This window comes from Polistes dominula, unplaced genomic scaffold (genome assembly GCF_049000335.1).
Source record: "Polistes dominula isolate Pdom_NZ unplaced genomic scaffold, Pdom_raw_medaka contig_31, whole genome shotgun sequence".
Taxonomy (NCBI): domain Eukaryota; kingdom Metazoa; phylum Arthropoda; class Insecta; order Hymenoptera; family Vespidae; genus Polistes; species Polistes dominula.
In genome coordinates this window covers 2,177,251-2,195,907 of record NW_028300925.1, presented here as the reverse complement: position 1 = coordinate 2,195,907, position 18,657 = coordinate 2,177,251, and the positions used below count along the sequence as shown (strand labels likewise).

At 30.6% G+C, this 18,657-nt stretch overlaps 1 protein-coding gene across 1 annotated transcript in view; it reads left to right on the top strand.

The window, feature by feature from the left end:
* Positions 1-17,885, top strand: part of LOC107064664 (uncharacterized) — a 183,496-nt gene extending 165,611 nt beyond the window's left edge. Inside the window, exon 20 of the mRNA XM_089171047.1 lies at positions 17,855-17,885. The gene's annotated coding sequence lies outside the window, so the exon portion shown is untranslated. The remainder of the gene's footprint in view (positions 1-17,854) is intronic.
* The last annotated feature ends 772 nt before the right edge of the window (positions 17,886-18,657 follow it).

The following is an 18,657-nucleotide window of genomic DNA, read 5'->3' as shown; positions in this document are numbered from 1 at the left end:
TTTCTGATAATGATTATTTTACGATTTCCAAGCTATCAAAGTTTCAACGTTCTTCGAATATCTCCGGGTGTTCCCTCTCTACACTCGTTACGAGCACGATTACACCGATTCGATAAGTTTCAAGTTCGGCGATTCAAAGCAAGAAGAAGAAGAAGAAGAAGAAGAAGAAGAAGAAGAAAAGGGGAAGAAAAGGAAGAAAGAGAGTTTAGGGGGGAAAGGTTTGAAGTAAAGAAGGGAAAGGAACTATCGGGAGAGTAAGAGTCCGGAAAAGTTGGAAGAACTAAAATGAGAAATTCTGATTCATTCTTGTCGAAAGTCTCTCTCACGGTCTTTCGCCCCCTGAATTTTCTTCCATATATATGGTATGAGAAAGATTGTATGTGTATGAACGCGTGTGCACGTGCTTAAGAGTCCCTTTTATGCAAACGCGAGAGAAAAACTTTTCCTACGACTCGAGGATTACCAGGAGAGCTCATTGAAACCGCAACGATGTAAACCTATCAAAGTTCCTAGACGTGAAGAATCGTATGTACGTAACTATACAACTACATACATTCATATATATGTTTGTGTGTTCAGCAAAAAAATCATTAATCAACATTTATGATTAATTAAATTATTGCATGTCAAAGAAATTTTTTTATTCGGTGGGTAAAATATTAAATTTTTGGAAATGTTGATGTATTTTATAAAATAATGATTAATACATAATTAAAAAGAAGGGAACATCAAAATTTAATTATTTTCATAAATAAAAATGATCAATTATTTATTATATTAAATTGTAAAGTAGATATACTCCTATCTACATGAATATATTACTTTTTTTTAATAAATAATTAATATTAATAAATTAATAAAGTAATAATTAAAGTAATTAGTAGTAGTTAAAATATTCATAAAGTATTTAAATAAATATTATAATACTTTTTCTTTTTAATTAAATAATGCTTAATTAATAAAAAAAATATCATGTGGGCAGATCACACATGTTAGAAGTGAAACCTTCAAACCTTTCCGATAAGTCCGTAGGGTCTTTCCGATAAGTCCGTAGGGTCTTTCCGATATGTCCGTAGGGTCTTTCCGATATGTCCGTAGGGTCTTTCCGATATGTCCGTAGGGTCTTTTTAATTAGGCCTCGAGAGAGTCTTGTAAACATGCCTCGTAAAAAAGCCTCGCGAACGAGTTTGGACCTTATACTTTTGTCGCATACCTACGTGCTTATCTCTGTTTATTCTTCTACCCTTCTATCGCTCCTACCTACAAACATTTCGAGTATCGAAAGAATACGTGTCCACGCTTTGTAATATGCAGTCGCACACAAACACACACATATACAACCAGGAGTGATAACTACGAAGCATAGCATAAAGAGGAGACCGAGAATAGGAACAACTGTATTGCTATATTCCGTCTCATTCTCTCGCTGGCTTAATCCTATATGTATGTCTCTTTTTCTCTCATTATTTAGTATAGCAGCCGTTTCATAGCTCCGTTTCATAGCTCCGTTTCCTAACCGACCGCGTTAATTTACTTTTCAGATCACTCCCATTCTAAAGAAGTTTTCACTTACAAAAAAGGATACATCAAAAATTATTTATATAAATGAAAATATTAAATCACCAAAATAATTTTATCAATAGATATTTTTGAAAACTATACAATTTACATTTAATTGATTTCATTTCTTATAAAATAGCAAAGATAGAATTTGAACAGCAACGAGATTAGGCTCGTCCTATGGGGAACACGTTTCCCTATTAGTTTCCTTAAATGCAGTTTAAGTCGCGTCTTGCAATAACGTCGTTTGGCATGATGCCATAGTACTAAAGTACGAGGCAAGAGATATAGAAATAGAGATAAAAACGTGTGTACGTATTTTACACAGAAACACGTAGTACACTTATATATATACACACAGATTTATATAAATGCACATGTGCATACACAGATATGTATATTTATCGATTCTAGTCACGTTTTCACGCGAGTTGCATTCTCGAGCATTGTAAATTAAAAAACAAGAAAGAAAAAAAAAAACACTCTTTTATACCATATCACTTCTGTCCTTCTCTTTTTTATTTTTTATTTTTTATTATTATTTTTTTTTTTTATTCAATGTGCCATGTGCACGAGACGATTATATTTGTCTCTCGTGTCGCGTTATTAATACACACTTTCCCCGTTCTGTAATAACAACAATAATAACAATCGTGAAAACTATCGAGATTTGTTTAGATTTATCTAACACATAAACGTTTATAGAAACCGGTTTTGTTAAAGAAAATAATAATCCCTTAGGTATATGTTAGAAGATCTAATCGATTTTACGAGTTTTCCTTTTTTTTTTTTTTTTTTTTTTTTAACGCGTTACCTATGAGTTTAAAGATAAATCAGACTTGTATTTTAACTTGACTACCGTATGTGTTTATATCAAGGTGTGTATATCGTTCAACATAATCAGATAAGGTACAACTATCTAACTCTTACCATTAGAAAATAATTACAGTAATATTAATCTCGTTCATTTTCTTTGACACATTATTATCCTTAGTATGCTATCATTATTTTTTTTTCTTAGCCTATTTTTAAATATTTTTTATGTAATACAGTAAATTATCTTTATATATATATATATTTAAAATATAATAATATAATAATATATTTTATTATAAAAAAATATATATTATAATATAGGTATATTATATTATAATTTAAATAATTAAAAATAATATTCCAAGTGGGTAACACTAATTATAAAAAATTTCTTTAATATAAAAACATAACAATATAATAATATACTTTATTATAAAAAAAAAATAATATTCTTAGTGGATAATATCAATTATTATAATAATATATGTGTATTATATAATGTTATACTTACATGTGTAAGGACGTAAATTTATGATCTGTAATGCGTTAAGTTACAATTTATTTTGCAATTAAATTAAAATAATTAATATATGTATATTTAATATAAAAATATAATAATATAATAAAATATATTTTATTATGAAAAAATATATATTATAATTTAAATAATTAAAAGTAATGTTCCAAGTGAATAAAACTAATAATACAAAGTTTCATTCTCTACTTCAACAAAATTCTTCATGTTTGGAAGATCCTTGTACAAAGAAAGGACAAAATGTCCTAAATAAAAAAATATAATATGTGCGTGTAGTCGTATGATTGTATAATATATATATATAATATACATGAATATAACGGTTGGTGCAACGGTGGCAGCTTAATCCGTGGCAAGCTGATAAATTGCCCAAAGCAATTTCCGTTTTGCCGTGAAATTCCGCTCGTTTGACGGGCCACGAAAGCGAAACGCTAGCTAGCTACGGGTATTGCGGGAATTAACTTTGAGCTCAACGCGTTTTCGATGAATCCAACTGCTGTTGTGTTGTACACGTGTGATGGTGCATACGAGAAAGCAACAGCAACAACAGCATCAGACATTGCATTCGACTGCATGCTAGTGCAACGCGTCGCTTATTTTAATGTTGTCATCGTCGTTTAACGAATACCAAAGAATAAAATTACCATCATTTTTTTATTTTATTAGTAATTGAATGCTATTATTAATTAAAAATTAAAAATTATTCATAATCAACACAAATTCGTACAAATCTATGAGGATACTATGTTTAAATGTCTCATCATTTTAATTGCATTGATCAATAAAGTCGTGAATATGTGTTACTACTATCACGATATTGTTTTTAATAATATATAAATTCCTTCTCTTTTATGTTTTATGATACAAAAGATTCCAAATTTATCAGAGACAACAAATTTCTCTTTCAAGAAAAAGAAATACAAACGACAGATGGTAAATCAGAAATGACACTCAAGACGTCAAGTGGAAGAACAAACGTTAGCTCATACCTTTGAACTTTTATAAACTTGTATATATATATATATATATATATATATATATATATATATATATGTATATGTAAAATTGCAGTTAAAGTATAACCCACAGAAATCGTCGAAGAAAAGAACAAAAAGATAAGAAGAAAGTTATAACAACAATAACGAGGACAAATTTTGTACTCCAAATAAAAAACCACGGTTTACGGTACAGGGATTACAACGGAATATTCTCATTTCCAATACGTGTCCACGTTTATTTTTTTCTCTCATTATTTAGTATAACAGCCGTTTCATAGCTCCGTTTCATAGCTCCGTTTTCTGACCGACCGCGTTTATTTACTTTTCAGATCACTTCCATTCTAAAGAAGTTTTCACTTCAAAAAAGAAAAGAATCAAATAAGCAACTTGTTCTGAAATTGACAAATCGATATTCTTGAAAGGGGTCTCGAATGACAAAGATGAATAGAGATAGAAATAGGAGTTATGGATTTACCATCTACTGGAAGTTGCATTAGCCGGCTCGCGAAGTTTATATCTTATTGGATCCCCCATTGTTCGGTTAAAGCGGAGGTACTAGTAGTAGTAGTAGTAGTAGTAATAATAGTAACATCTACTAACTCGAACTTCTCAAAATAATCGCCGCCACTGTTTGCACTTCGTGAGCATTGTTCACTAAATTTCGTATGTAACCAACGGATCATTACATTCGAGAATGGAAACGTATATATATAGATACTATATGAGAAAGAGAAAGAGAGAGAGAGAGAGAGAGAGATATGAAAAGGGTCAAAAGTGAGAAGGAAGGAAACACGTCGTCAGGGTTTCTCCCTTAATTCGGGGATAAGGTACAGATCATTTCTAAAGGCATTTAACTCGACGTAATTTAACAGGCCTCCGTTAACGTTGTATATCAACCGGATGCAACGGTGATGCAATTTGTATAAGAGGGAGAAGGAAAGAAAATCTTGCGCATAAATTTCAATGCATTTTTCTTTGTTTTTTTTTCTTTTTAAAAACTTCTCATCTTTATATCGAACGTGTTTAATTGGTGAAGCTTATCGTGACCTATTAAACGATAAATACTACCTTACCTACTTCCTATCCTTCATTTTCTTTCTTTTCAATATTTATTTGATTTTTATATTCCACGCGCGTGTGTGTGTATATGTGTCTGTGTATGTATATGTGTGAAGGAAGAAAATAAATCGACGTTTATTTAACGATACTTTTTTAACTACTTCAATCATTATCGGTGATCGGTTTTTTAAATGTTATTTTGTTCATCTTTCAATAATTTTCGTTTAACCAATGGCTAAAAGATACTAATAAGATATGATAATAAAAAGAGAAAAAAATAATGGATTTATGATTATATTATTTCTAATAAAAAACGATTCATCATTAGCATGAATGTTCACGAGGAAAATGTTATCTCCACAGTTTGTCAAACTCGTGGGTAGCATTTAATAGGTCAAGTGACTTAGCCCCTTGAAAGCTCTTTAACTCTCCCCCTCCTCCTCCTTCTCCCTAGGTTTTCAACCCCTCCTACCTAACCCCTCTCAATTACTGTGTGGAATACTCGAACGTTTCACGATTTTACCCCGTTTCTCCTTCGAACCGACCGTCCCGTTCTGTCCCGTCCGTCAGTCCGTTCGTCCGCGGCTTGACAAAGGACAACAACCTTCAACTAGAGGGAAACAGATTGAAAGATTGAGAGAGATAGAATGATGGGTTGTTGGTTGGGTTGGGTCGGCTCGATGAACACCAATTTTCTCTCTCTCTCTCGTTCATACATTCTCTGTGCGTGAACGAGCAAAGAATCGGCTAGCAAAGCGGTTGGTTGGTTGGGTTGCTTCTCTTCCCTTCTCTCTGTCCTTCTATTCCCTTCTCCTTTCCCTTCTCGTTGTTCCACGCTGGATTTGGTTCGTGTTCCACGTGCTGAGCTCGAAACAGAAACCGTTCTATGAAGCGTGCCCAAACCCGAAGCTTAATTTCCTTCCCATTATCCCGTTCCTTTCGAACGATCCTAAACGTCCTTTCCTATATCTATCTCTCTCTTTCTTTTACTCTCATTCTCTCTTTCATTCACTCGCATTTTTTTTTTTTTTTTTTTTTTTTTTACGCACGACAGTTAGGTATGTGACGGTAAGAGGAAGATGAGCTCGTTAAACTCGGACTTAAATTTACGTGAATTGGACCGAGTAACGCGTTTATTCGAGTATCACTTTGTTTTTTGTTAAATGTTAAATGGTTAATTTTCTTTATCCAAATTGAAATTAAGAACTTTGAGTAAAGAAACGAGGAAGAAGAATAAGAAGAAGAAGAAGAAGAAGAAGAAAAAAATTATAACAGATAAAGGAACTTTGTTTCATTTTATTTATGAGATGCATTTGATTTTATGATCGTTGTTTGAATTTGAACAAAAAAAAAATATATGTATAAAAAGTTAATTTTAAAAGATATCATTACAAAATTATATTATAATAAAATAAATTTATAGTTAGGTATTTAATTTGTAATTGTACGAAATACAAATGTAATATAAAAGAAAAAAAAGGAAAGAACATCGACCGATCATCAATCGATCCATCAATTGGTTCATTCACTATATATATTATCAAACTTCTATTAATAAAATTATTTATATTATATATTAAAATAAATTTTAAAAATATAAAATTAATTAATTTAATAAAATTAAATAGACAAGAGAATTAATTATTAAATAAAATAAATTTCTGTTAACTACGTTTACAGAAACAGAAAACAATAATCGTCTGATCATATTACAATTAATTATATTATATATTAAAATAAATTTATTAAAAAATATAAAATTAATTATATATATATATATATTAAAATAAAATAATGTTTGTAACTACGTTTACAAAAAAAAAAAGAAAAAAACAGAAAATGAACCAATCAATCGATCAATTGGTTAATTCACTATTATCAAACTTCTAATCGAACTGTCGTGTTAGCAAAAAAGGAATCCCTTATTTAGCTCACGATCCTTTTATCTTTTACCAAAGGTGATCCCTGTCCCTTCTTCTTCTTCTTCTTCTTCTTCTTCATCTTGTGGAAAAGAAAAGAAAAAAGGGAAAAATGTTTCACTCGTAGGAGACGTTAAAAGTACGAAGCAGTATAACTGGAGACGCGCCAACCTGGTTCTCGATTAATTTATTCCGTCTAGAACGTTCCCGTATATCCCTGCTCTCCCCCCCCCCTCCTCTTGCAACCTCCCTCCCCCTCCTCCTCCCACTTTCCACCTTCCACTTCCACCTCTTTCTCCTTCTACTTCTCAACCTCAACTTCATCCTCTCACTCTTGCTCTCTTACTCTTTTGGTGAATCCTAAACCACGAAGGCAACTTGTACCACGAATGAGTGAGAGAGAGAGAGAAAATGATAAGAGTGGGTGAGGTGAAGAGGTGAGGTGAGGAGGTGAGGTGAGGTGAGGTGAGGTGAGGAGAGTTCAGAGACCGTAACGAGAGGAAGGAACGTAGGGAAAGCGAGGGTGCCTTCTACGACCTTGACGACGACGACGACGACGACGACGACGACGTCGTCGGGATTCTAGTTGTACCGAAACGTCGCTCCCATAAAATACGCTTCTTTTGTCTCGCCAAACTATTGTATTTATTCCTTGTGGTTTTCCACCACCCACCCTTTTTCCTCATTCTTTTACTATACGTCCCTTTTTTTTTCTATTTCTTTTTCTATCCCTTTTCCTGTTTCATAGAATTTCCACGAGTTGTTGGTGTGTCCCAAGGATTGCTGTTTGGACATTATCCATCGAAAGATACCATTACTTGTTTTTAACTCTTCTTAAATTCAAAGTTTTTTTTTGGGGGGGATTTTTTTTTTTTTTTGGAAGTGACAACTTCTTCAGAATGGGGGTGATTTGAAAAAAAAAAAAAAACGAATGAAAATGAAAGTAATGGCAACGAAACGATTAAACAACAAATAACTGTACGATTATTTCAGCTTGATTTTAAGAAGGTTTCACTTCTAACAGGTGTTATCTGCACACCTGATATTTTTATTATTATTATTATTATTGCATTTAAATAAAATTTGATTCTTTTTTTTTTTTTTTAAACAATTTAATCGTAACGTAATTGTTATCTTTCATTGATAATTATTTGTAATCGTGTTTTTGTGTGTATATATACACTTTGTAGAATATTTGATTATTATAATTTGATTATAATAAATGAATTCGTACGAATGTGTATGTATGTGTGGAGAAATAGTTTGGTAAGAGAAGTTAGAGTTTTAACCTCATTGTTCAAATTATTACAGTAGGATTTAAAAGGGTAAAGGCTCGTTGTTTGCCATTTGAAGCATTGAAAACTTTAACAAACGACTTTCTCAAGTGGTTATAATAATCCTCCTCCCATATATACGAACAAAATTTATGTGTTGGTTATTGTATTTTGTTAGATTTATGTATGAGAATTCCAAAGTATTTTTTTTTCTCGACGATTTATATTACAACTGTATAATATTTGAAATGTTTACTGTGTGGTTTTATATTTAAACATGGAAAAAGAAATATCTTCGTTTCTAGAATATGCACTTTAAACTAGGTCGTTAGAATAAAAAATATATATATGTATGTATATAAAATATTCATCGTGATTTGTATATTACAATTATTATTATTATTATTATTATTATTATTATTAATATTAATATTACTAGGTCGATGGTTTATCCACGATGTAATATTCCCATCGGATAACTAAAATCAACCAACGATAAGCACGATTTTTACGCGGATGGATAATCTGTTAGAAATTTCTATAAAAATGTAAGTTAAATGTTAGAAAGAAAATGTTTGTATAAAAGTATAGACAGCTCTCCTGTAATAACATGATTTTAGTTTAACATATTTACAAAATTAAATTATCTTAAAATGACACGAAGTAATAATGATAGTTAGGTCTCATATAACACATGGTTTCACACGTGAAATTTTCTAGGAACTTATTTAACGTGTTATGTACTGTTACTTGTAATTCGAATTTATAAAAAGGTAATGATTTTAATTTAATATATTTAAAAATTAATTAAAATTAAAATAATGATCTTTGGGTTTCATATAAAAAAAATGGTTTTACAGAATATAGCATTTTCTAGGAATCTACCTAACGTGTTTTAGTAGTGTTACCTGTAATTCGAATTTACAAAAAGGTAAAGATTGTAATTTAACATATTTAAAAATTAAATTACATTAATAAAATTTAATTAAATTAAATTAAAGGTACAAATTATAATTTAACATATTTAAAAATTCAATTACATTAAAATAATGATCTTTGGGTTTCATATAAAAAAATGGTTTCACAAAACACCACATTTTCTAGGAACCTATCTAACGTGTTATAATAGTGTTACCTGTAATTCGAATTTACAAAAAGATAAACATCTTAATTTACCATATTTAACAATTAAATTACATCTTTGGATCACATATAACACATGGTTTCACACAACCCAACATTTTCTAAAAACCTACCTAACATATTATACTAATGTTACCTGTAATTCAAATTAAAAAAAAAGTTACAGTAACAAAAACAAAAAGACATAATTAATAATATTAATATTATAATAATCTACTGTTACGTAATTTTAATGATATCTCAAAAGTGTAACTACTTTATCTCAATGAAATTTCATATTCTCTCTCTCTCTCTCTCTCTCTCTCTCTCTCTCTTCCAGCCTCTTCCTTTCACCCCCTCAAAGAGAGAAAGAGAGAAAGATAGATAGGAGTGTCGTCGACGGGTTCGATATTCAACATTTCTCGACGCGAACGCGAAGTTTCGTTACGGGTCCTCGATAATTTCATCCGCGAAATGAAATGTGATTAGACTGCCCATTAGGGTCCATTAGGGTATGGTCGCCAGCTCGGACAGAACCTTCTCGCGTCAATGGTTCTCTCTCTCTCTCTCTCTCTCACTCTCTCTAACGAGAAACTCGCTTTGTTCGTCTGTCGATAATCGATAAGCGATACCCCTGCTTCGTCGTTTCTCCTCCTCCCTCCCTACCTCCCTCCCTCCCCCCGCTATATTACATTCCACCCGACGTGTGAGAAATGTCGTTAAAAAAAAAAAAAAAGGAAAAAAAAAAGTAATCGTTCCTCGAACGAACGAACGTACGAACGAACGTACGAACGAGTAAGTAGATATCGATCTTTTTGAGAAAAAGGGTGGTAAAAGGGGGTATAAGGTTGGATGGGAAGTGGGGGAGATATATAAGCTATCCTACCTTATAAATCAAACTTCCCCATTTCGAATGGTAAATCATTAAAATCATAATTATCGATCTGTCTCTCTCTCTCTCTCTCTCTCTCTCTCTCTGTCGAGTAAGAAGAAAAGTTTTTTAAGAGGATATAACCGATCAAAGATTCTTTTTTTCTTCTACTTCTTCCTTTTTTTTTCTTTTCCATACCCGAAAGGTGGAGTCATTAATGGTTGGAATAATTCGTCGTCTACGCGGTTTCTTTGCTTATAGGTAAAAAAAAAAAAGAAAGAAAGAAAGAAGTTGGCGATTAGCGAGGAAGAATCAATCGTTCGTTCGTTCGTTCGTTCGTTCGTTCGTTCATTTTTAAAATCGAACATGAAGCAACGTGTGCTGGGCCCCGACGTGGAAAAAGGGAAAAGGAGAGAGAGAGAGAGAGGGAAAGGAAAGGAAGTGTAAAACGCGAAAGGTGCAGACGAGAAAGGACGAATAGAAAAGAGAAGTAAAATGAGAGAAAGAGAGAGAGGGAAAGCATGAGTGAATGTATGTGTGTGTGAGTGAGTGAATATCAGGGGAATGTTGGTAGTGTGTTCTTGGTGGGATATGAGAACAAAGAAAGCAGTACGTGTATTAATAGCGAACTCAACGAGTCAAGTAGAAGTGAATCGAGTCGAATCGAATCGAATCGAAACGAATGGAATCGAATGGAACCTGAACCGGAGTTGTAGTACTCGACAACCGTGATTGGTTCACCCAATGAGGTAGAGTTACTACCGGTAACGAGATTACCGCGTTTCGTTGCTACTAAATAATACCGATGTTTTATTGAATGACTTTAAATCATTCTTTATATATATATATATATATATATATATATATATATATATATATATATAATTTGCAATTGGTGACAAAAAATTGTAACCAATCTTTCGTCATCTGGTACACGTTCTCGTTCTGGTTTTCGTTCGGATAATTTTACACGTTTTATCGTTGATTTGTTACTTTATAAGTACATTTTTTTTTATTGTTTATATATACTAAATTTATTATATTATATTATTATATTATATACTATACAGTATACTAAATTTTTTATATTTTATATATAATAATAAAGTAATATAAAATAAGTATATATATAGTATAATAAAGTATAAATATTACTAAATATAATAAATATATTTAATATAACATATAATTAAATAATTATATATATATATATATACTAAATTTTTATATTTTATATATAGTAAATAAATACACGTTGATTTTAATTACAATTATTTGTTATATTTAAAATCTAACAAATTTGTTATATATAAAACAGTAAAAAGAATGAAATTATTATAAATATTACTAAATATGATAAATATATATTTAATATAACATATAATAAAATATTATTAAAATATATAATAAATATATAATTAAAATATATAATACAAATGTTATTATATATAATTAAATAATATTTTATTATAAATAATTTATTTATTTATTTTCTTTTAATTATTATTCAAAATTATTTTTCCAACACTTTAAATATCATCATTGTCAATTTTACTTCATAGTAAATTTATTTCAATGTCATTTAAAAAATATATAATTAATATTCGTTCATATAAAATTATATAAAAGTTATTTTTTGTTATAAATCCGAATAAATATTTTATGCTAATTAAGAGAGAGAGAAAGAAAAAGATAAAACACTTGTTTTTCCAGTTAATTTTTCTCTTCATCGTTTTCAGTGATAAGTACGAATAGTTACCCACTTTTCCACCTACTCCCTACTGTTGGTAATATTAACTTAACTTTTCTAAAATTCGAAATTTTCCTACAAACTCCCTATATATTCCTGAACACATCCCTAACTTTTACGGCTCATTAAGCAATGTGGATATGTTGTACGCCCTTCGTTAAACTCTTTGCCAAGCGTTTAACGATCTAAATAGGAACGTAATAGCCTTTAGCAAAATTTCTTTTCAAGCTTTCAGTAATATTTATCTCTCATTCGTACAAAAAAAAAAAAAGAAGAAAATAGAAAGAAACAAAAAAAAAAAAACAGACAAATATCCGTAGAGATTATATTACGATGAATTTCTTTCACATCCTAAAAAAAAAAAAAAAAAAAAAAAAATAAAAAAAAATAAAAATAAAAATAAAGCTAATTATTAAACTTTAATTGCATACTCGAGTAAATACAAAAAAAAAAAAAGAATACAAAAAAAAATCAAACGTTATTCATAGTTTCAATCATATATTTATTATAATTATGCTTAACGTGATGTTGAATAAAATTATTAATAAAAATGTTATGCGTGTATGTGTGTTTGTATGTGATAAATATAATTTTTAATTAAAAAATGTTTAAATTATATTCATGCATTCATGTATTATCATTTTTATATCAAACTAAATCATTAGAAGAGATAAGAAAATGATAGGTGTGTTTGTCTCGATGAAATTCTTAAGAACTTTATTACCGTTTCTATCGCGTTAGAATTCAGAAAGAGAGAGAAAGAGAGAGAGAGAGAGAGAGAAAATGTTTCCTGGTTGACTTCGACCTTAATTTCCGGTACTTCGGCTTCGTTTTCCGGAATGACTGGCGGCAAACGTTTTTCACCTTTCATTCGATTGAACTAAAGTGCTCTAAGGGATGCATTCAATGCATCTCTCTTTCTATATATATATATATACCATGTTAGACGTCCGTAATTCAACTCGTCTTCGATTTATCTCGACTATGATTTTATAAGAATAATAATAATAATAATAAAAAAGAAAAATCTTCGTTAACCAGAAAAATATATAAAATATTATTATTATTATAATTAAAGATAATTATTTTGATGAAATGGTTAAAATATTAATTTTATGAATGAACACGTTTTTATCATAACAAAATTAAAGCAATTAAAAAAATTCAAACCTAGGATTATTTTTTTATTTTATATTTTTGGATTTGTCTGAAATTAAATTTGTTTTCAATTAAAATTATATAGAATAATTTATAATTTAATTTAAATTAAAATCTAAGATTGTTCTTTGATTTTTTAATTTGTTTTATATTATTTTATATACTATATGGTTTCGTGTAAATATAGAAAAAAATATATATATATATATATATATATATATATATATATATATATATAAAATACAAAGCAATTAAAAAATTAGAACCTAGGATTATTTTATATTTTTTTTTATTTTATACTGTTTTTATAGGATTTGTGGTTTCCTATAAATATAAAAAATAAAAAAGAAAGAAAAAAAAACAAAGCAATTAAAAAATTAAAACCTAGGATTGTTATTTTATATATTTTTTAATTTTATATTGTTTTATAGGATGTGTGGTTTCCTATAAATATAGGAAAAAAAAAGAAATAAAAAAAAAAAAACAAAGCAATTAAAAAATTGAAATCTAAAATCGTTCTTTTATTTTCTAATTTGTTTTAAATTAGAATCTAGGATTGTTTTTTTATTTTCTATATCATTTTACATACCTTATGGTTCCCTGTAAATATAGAAAAAAAAAAAAAAAGAATTCACATCCAAGGTACTGTTTCATCTTAAAAACAAAATTCAGTAAAACTAGCACGTAAAAGTTCGAACAAAGTGGAGCACGTCGAGTCAAGTGGACGTGGTGGTTGGTTGGTGATGGTGATGGTGATGGTGATGGTTGTGGATGGGTGACTGTACGCGATGGTTTCGTCCGTTGGCACGCGAAATCGAAACATCGAATCAACCTTTCTTTGCCCTAACGTGGAACGCAGGCATGCATGCAAGCAACCAAGCAAGCACTCAGTCAGTCAGGAAGGAAAGAAGGAAGGAAGGATTTTTACGGACTCTTCCGAACCCTCTAAATTCTCATTCGTAGCTCGTGCCAAGAAGACATGGGGTCCAGACGTCATTTTTTTTAACGTCGAAAGAATGGAGCCTCGAGTACTCAAACCCTTACACCCCAACCCCCAACTCCCCCAAATCCTCTGTTACCTTTTACAACTTTTTTTCTTTCTCTTTCTTTCTCTCTCAAGAAAACGTGCTAGACGAAGATAGAAAGAGATAGTGGGGAAAAATCGAAGCCATTTTCTTTAGAAAGGTTTATACCTTGTATAAGGGTACATGTGGTTGCTATCGTGTTGGTATCCCATGAACGACGAAGGGATGAATCAAAGAATGAACGAAACGTCCGAATTCAATCCCCTATATACTCTTTACTTTAACCTTTACCCATCAACCATTTCCACGTCCTACTTCAACCCTATCATCATCATCATCATCATCTTCATCCCCATGGACTGCTGCCACGTCGCGGAACATTTCTTCATCCTTGGTTTGTTCGTTCATTCGTTCGTTCGTTCGTTCGTTGGTGGAATGCGAATAAAAGCGGTTATACGTGGCTCGACGATAAAACGATGTCTTACCTTAACTACGATGACGGAATAATAGGAAAAAAAAGAAGAAGAAGAAGAAGAAGAAAAAGGAAAGAAAAAGAATAGAAATATAAGATTGGAAAAGGAGAGAAAAGATGGCGCATTAAATTCGCATTAACGTGAAAAGGGCTCCAGAAAACTCGGATGAGCACAGAACGGGGAATGGGGTAGAGGGCGGGCCAGCCAATGGAAGATTCCTTTTCTCTTTCTCTATCATTTTGCCATGGAAAAAAAAAAAAATTCTTCGCGATTCTTTATTTCTTCCGAATGCGTTTCATCCCCTTTTTTTTCCTTTCTTTTTTCTTTTTTTTTTTATCCATCACCTTTCTCTTTCTATCGCTTTTTTTTATTCTTTTTTTCTTCTTTTAGTGAAACCGCAAGTAAGGAAAAGGATAGATAGGAAAGAGTAAGGGCCAGGCCCAACACCATCACCGACACCATCATCTAACCGAAACACCACACCCCCATGATATCTTTTCTTCCCTATAAGAATTTCCCTCTTCGTGAGACGTTTTCTTTTCGAAGCTTTTTTTCAGAAACGAACGAACGTGGTACATCACAACCATCGGCTGGCTCTCAATATTGACACCCCCTTTGGCCTACAGGGAAAAGATTCTCGACTCACTTTTCTTATCTTTTCTTTTTTTTTTTTTTTATTCCTTTCTTACCCTCTATTTTTTTCTTTCTTTTCCTTATTTCCTTTTTTCGAGAGGTACACGTTTAAGTCGTTCCCTTTTTCGCAGAACCTTTGAACACGAGTCCTACCTGCCCTATCATTACTTCTTCATCATCAAGATATCGACCTTGAAAAGAAATAGCACACGTTATTGACTGAGTGTCGTGAACTTGTCTAACCGATTTCCGGTTTTTTTTTTTTATTCATTTTACTCATTTTTTTATTCTCTTCTTTACTTCCTTCCTTCCTTCCTTCCAAACCTCAATTTGATTCAACCCCCCTTCCCCCCAAACTCAACTACCTCACCAATGTGGTTTCTTTTTTCCCTTTTTTTTTTTTCTTTCACTATCTATCTATCTATCTATCTATCTTTTTCTTTATTCTATTCGTTTCTTTTTTTCTTTTTCTTTATTCTTCACCTTCTCGATTCGACGTCGTACGTGTCTTGGTTGCCAAACGCAGGGAGATTTGGACGTCTAGTAATGCAACGTCTTGGAAATAATACGAAAAGACGGTTCTTGACGTTCCAAATCGAGAGAGAGAGAGAGAGAGAAAGAAAAAGAGTGAGAGTGAGAGAGTCTCTCGTAGGATACTTTAAAGGGAAAAATATCTTCTTTTAAAAAAAAAAAAGAAATTAAAAATGAATGGATTCTCACTCTCACACTCTCCTTAAAATAAAATGGTAATTTATTCGAGATTCGATTGCAAATAAGCATCGAATTTAGAATAAAATGATAAATTTTGTGTTAATTTAAATTTTTTCTCTATTATAATTTATATAATTTAAATTTGTTAATTATTAATTTAATTATATCATTTTTATTGCAGTTATATTATATTATTTATATATTATATTTGTATGTTCTTACTATATTATAATTATATTATAATATAATATAATTAATTTAATTTAATTATTTAAATTTTATAATTTAATTACTAATAATTATTAAATTTAAATTTATAATTATTTAATTCTTATAATTTAATTTTCTTAATAATTTTATTTTATTTATAATTTTATTATATATATATAAATCGGAAATATAGTACAGAAAACATATAAATATAGTATTATATATACATATATGGAAAGATCATAGTATAGGAAAATGTAATAATTTAAAAAATTATATTAAAATATTATTCATAACATTTTCCAAAAGATACAAAAAAAAAAAAAAAAACAAACAAAATGGGAAAGTGAAAGAAAAAAATAGTTAAAATCAGAAAACCTTAGAAAAAATTCTACGAAACGTGAATTCCCGTGAGGTGTTCTTAGCTAAACCACAATATTACTCTCTCTCTCTCTCTCTCTCTCTCTCTTTCTCTTTATTTTTTTCTGGTTTTATTTTTTTCCCATTTTTTTCTATTTTTTTTCTATTTTTTTTCTATTTTTTTCGACTGCTCTTTTCCTTTAGCGATAGTCGCGAAAGAAGACGGTCGTTTCGATAATTATTTCGCCATCTCCGTTCTGTTCCATCTCCGGCGTATTTCCTCCTCCTACCACCCCCTTTCCCCACCAACTACGTTCAACCACCGACGGTTTTTGAAGCATTCAAAAGAAGAAGAAGAAGAAGAAGACTGCCCCCTCCCTTCCCCCTCCCCGACTACTACTACGACGACGGTCCGGGAAAACTCGACGTCGGGTTACCGATTAAGAACGTCAAACGGACCGGAGACGAGAAAAGAGAACAGAACAGAACGAATCAACTCGGAAAAAGACGAATAAAGATAAAGAAAGAAAGAAAGAAAAGAAAAGAAAAGAAAAGAAAAGAAAGAAGAATGGTGTGGTATGAGAATAAGGGATGGGGTTGAAGAAGATCGTTTCCATTGTGAATCTGGAAACTAGGACTTTTGCAGGACTAGAAACACATTCGAAAGAAAATTCCTATGCACCGACTATTGCAATAATTTTTTTTGTTTTATAGAAAATAATAATCAATTCTATATAATTATTTCTTAAAAAAAAAAAAAATGATCATTATATATATTTATTTATAATTATTTGTATTCTGATAAATCAAATTTATCAGACCAACCTTTATCAGATGGATTTGTTATATGGAAATTTGTCACACTTTTTACTTGGCTACTTTAAATTTATTATTAGGGTAAATTAAAATTTTAATATTAATTTAGCATATAATTTAAATATTAATATATTAAAATTAAAATATTAATTTAATTATGAAATTAATTAATTATGGAATTAATTAATTATGGAATTAATTAATTGATAAATGCACGAATTTTTGATTAACCCTTATAGCAAAATGTCTATGATAAATAAATATAAATTATTATATCTTTGGTATATCTATCGAACGTTATTTAAATTAATTATAATTATTTTGGATTGTTTTTTATTTTTTTTTACCTGAAATATAAATCAAATAATCGTTCCTAAAATTCGGCTCGTTTGATCGATCTAAAGGATTACAAATTAAAAAAAAAAACCCCCGAGAAATAAAACAACAAGTTAATTGTAAGTGTAAAAAATATAATTTAAAGAGAAAAACAAGAGAGAAGGAAATAGAATGAGTGAATGAAGTGAATAAGTGAGTGAGTAAGAGAGACAGCGAGAGAGAGACAGAGAGAGAGAGAAAGAGAGAGAGAGAGAGAGAGAGAGAGAAAGTGCTATTACATTGTCCATAGAGACGGGGTACAGCTCGGTCGCTTATTAAATGAGAATATTTATGCGAAGTGGCGTTAACAACCCTATTAGTAAGAAACTCAGCGCCTCCTCCTCTTCCTCCTTCTCCTCCTCCATTTCCACCTTCTTCCTCCTTTCCTTGTCCAACACCCTTCCTCTTGCTATACACGCTCAGCTGCTTCCTCCTACGTGCAGCTGCCGACAGCAATGTTGTCGTCGTCGTCCTCGTCGTCATTCTCACTCTCTCTCTCTCTCTCTCTCTCTCTCTCTCTCTCTTTCACTGTGTTTATCTCTCTCCTTCTTTTTCTTACTACGACGACAGCAATATAGAATCCCTCCTAGCAACATTCTCCAAACAGCCTAAACTATATACATGTTGTGTGTAGGCTTTTGCGAGAACTTTGAGATTCGAAACTCTTCCAAATATCGAACTAATAGAAAAAGACAGATAAAGAAATAATGTATGTGTGTGTGTGTGTGTGTGTATGAGAGAGAGAAAGAAAGAAAGAATTTCTTCCGTTTGTAACATGTGTGGCCAAAGCATCAATTTCCTCCCACCCTAGCCCCTCCCTCATCCCATTTCATCTTCGAAGGTGAATTGTCATAGTTTAGTAATAATAGTATAGTATAGTTTTTTTATTATTTTCTCAAAGTATATATATATATATACCAATACTAAAACTAATACTAATACTATAATACTAAAACTAAAACTAATACTATAATACTAATACTAATACTAGT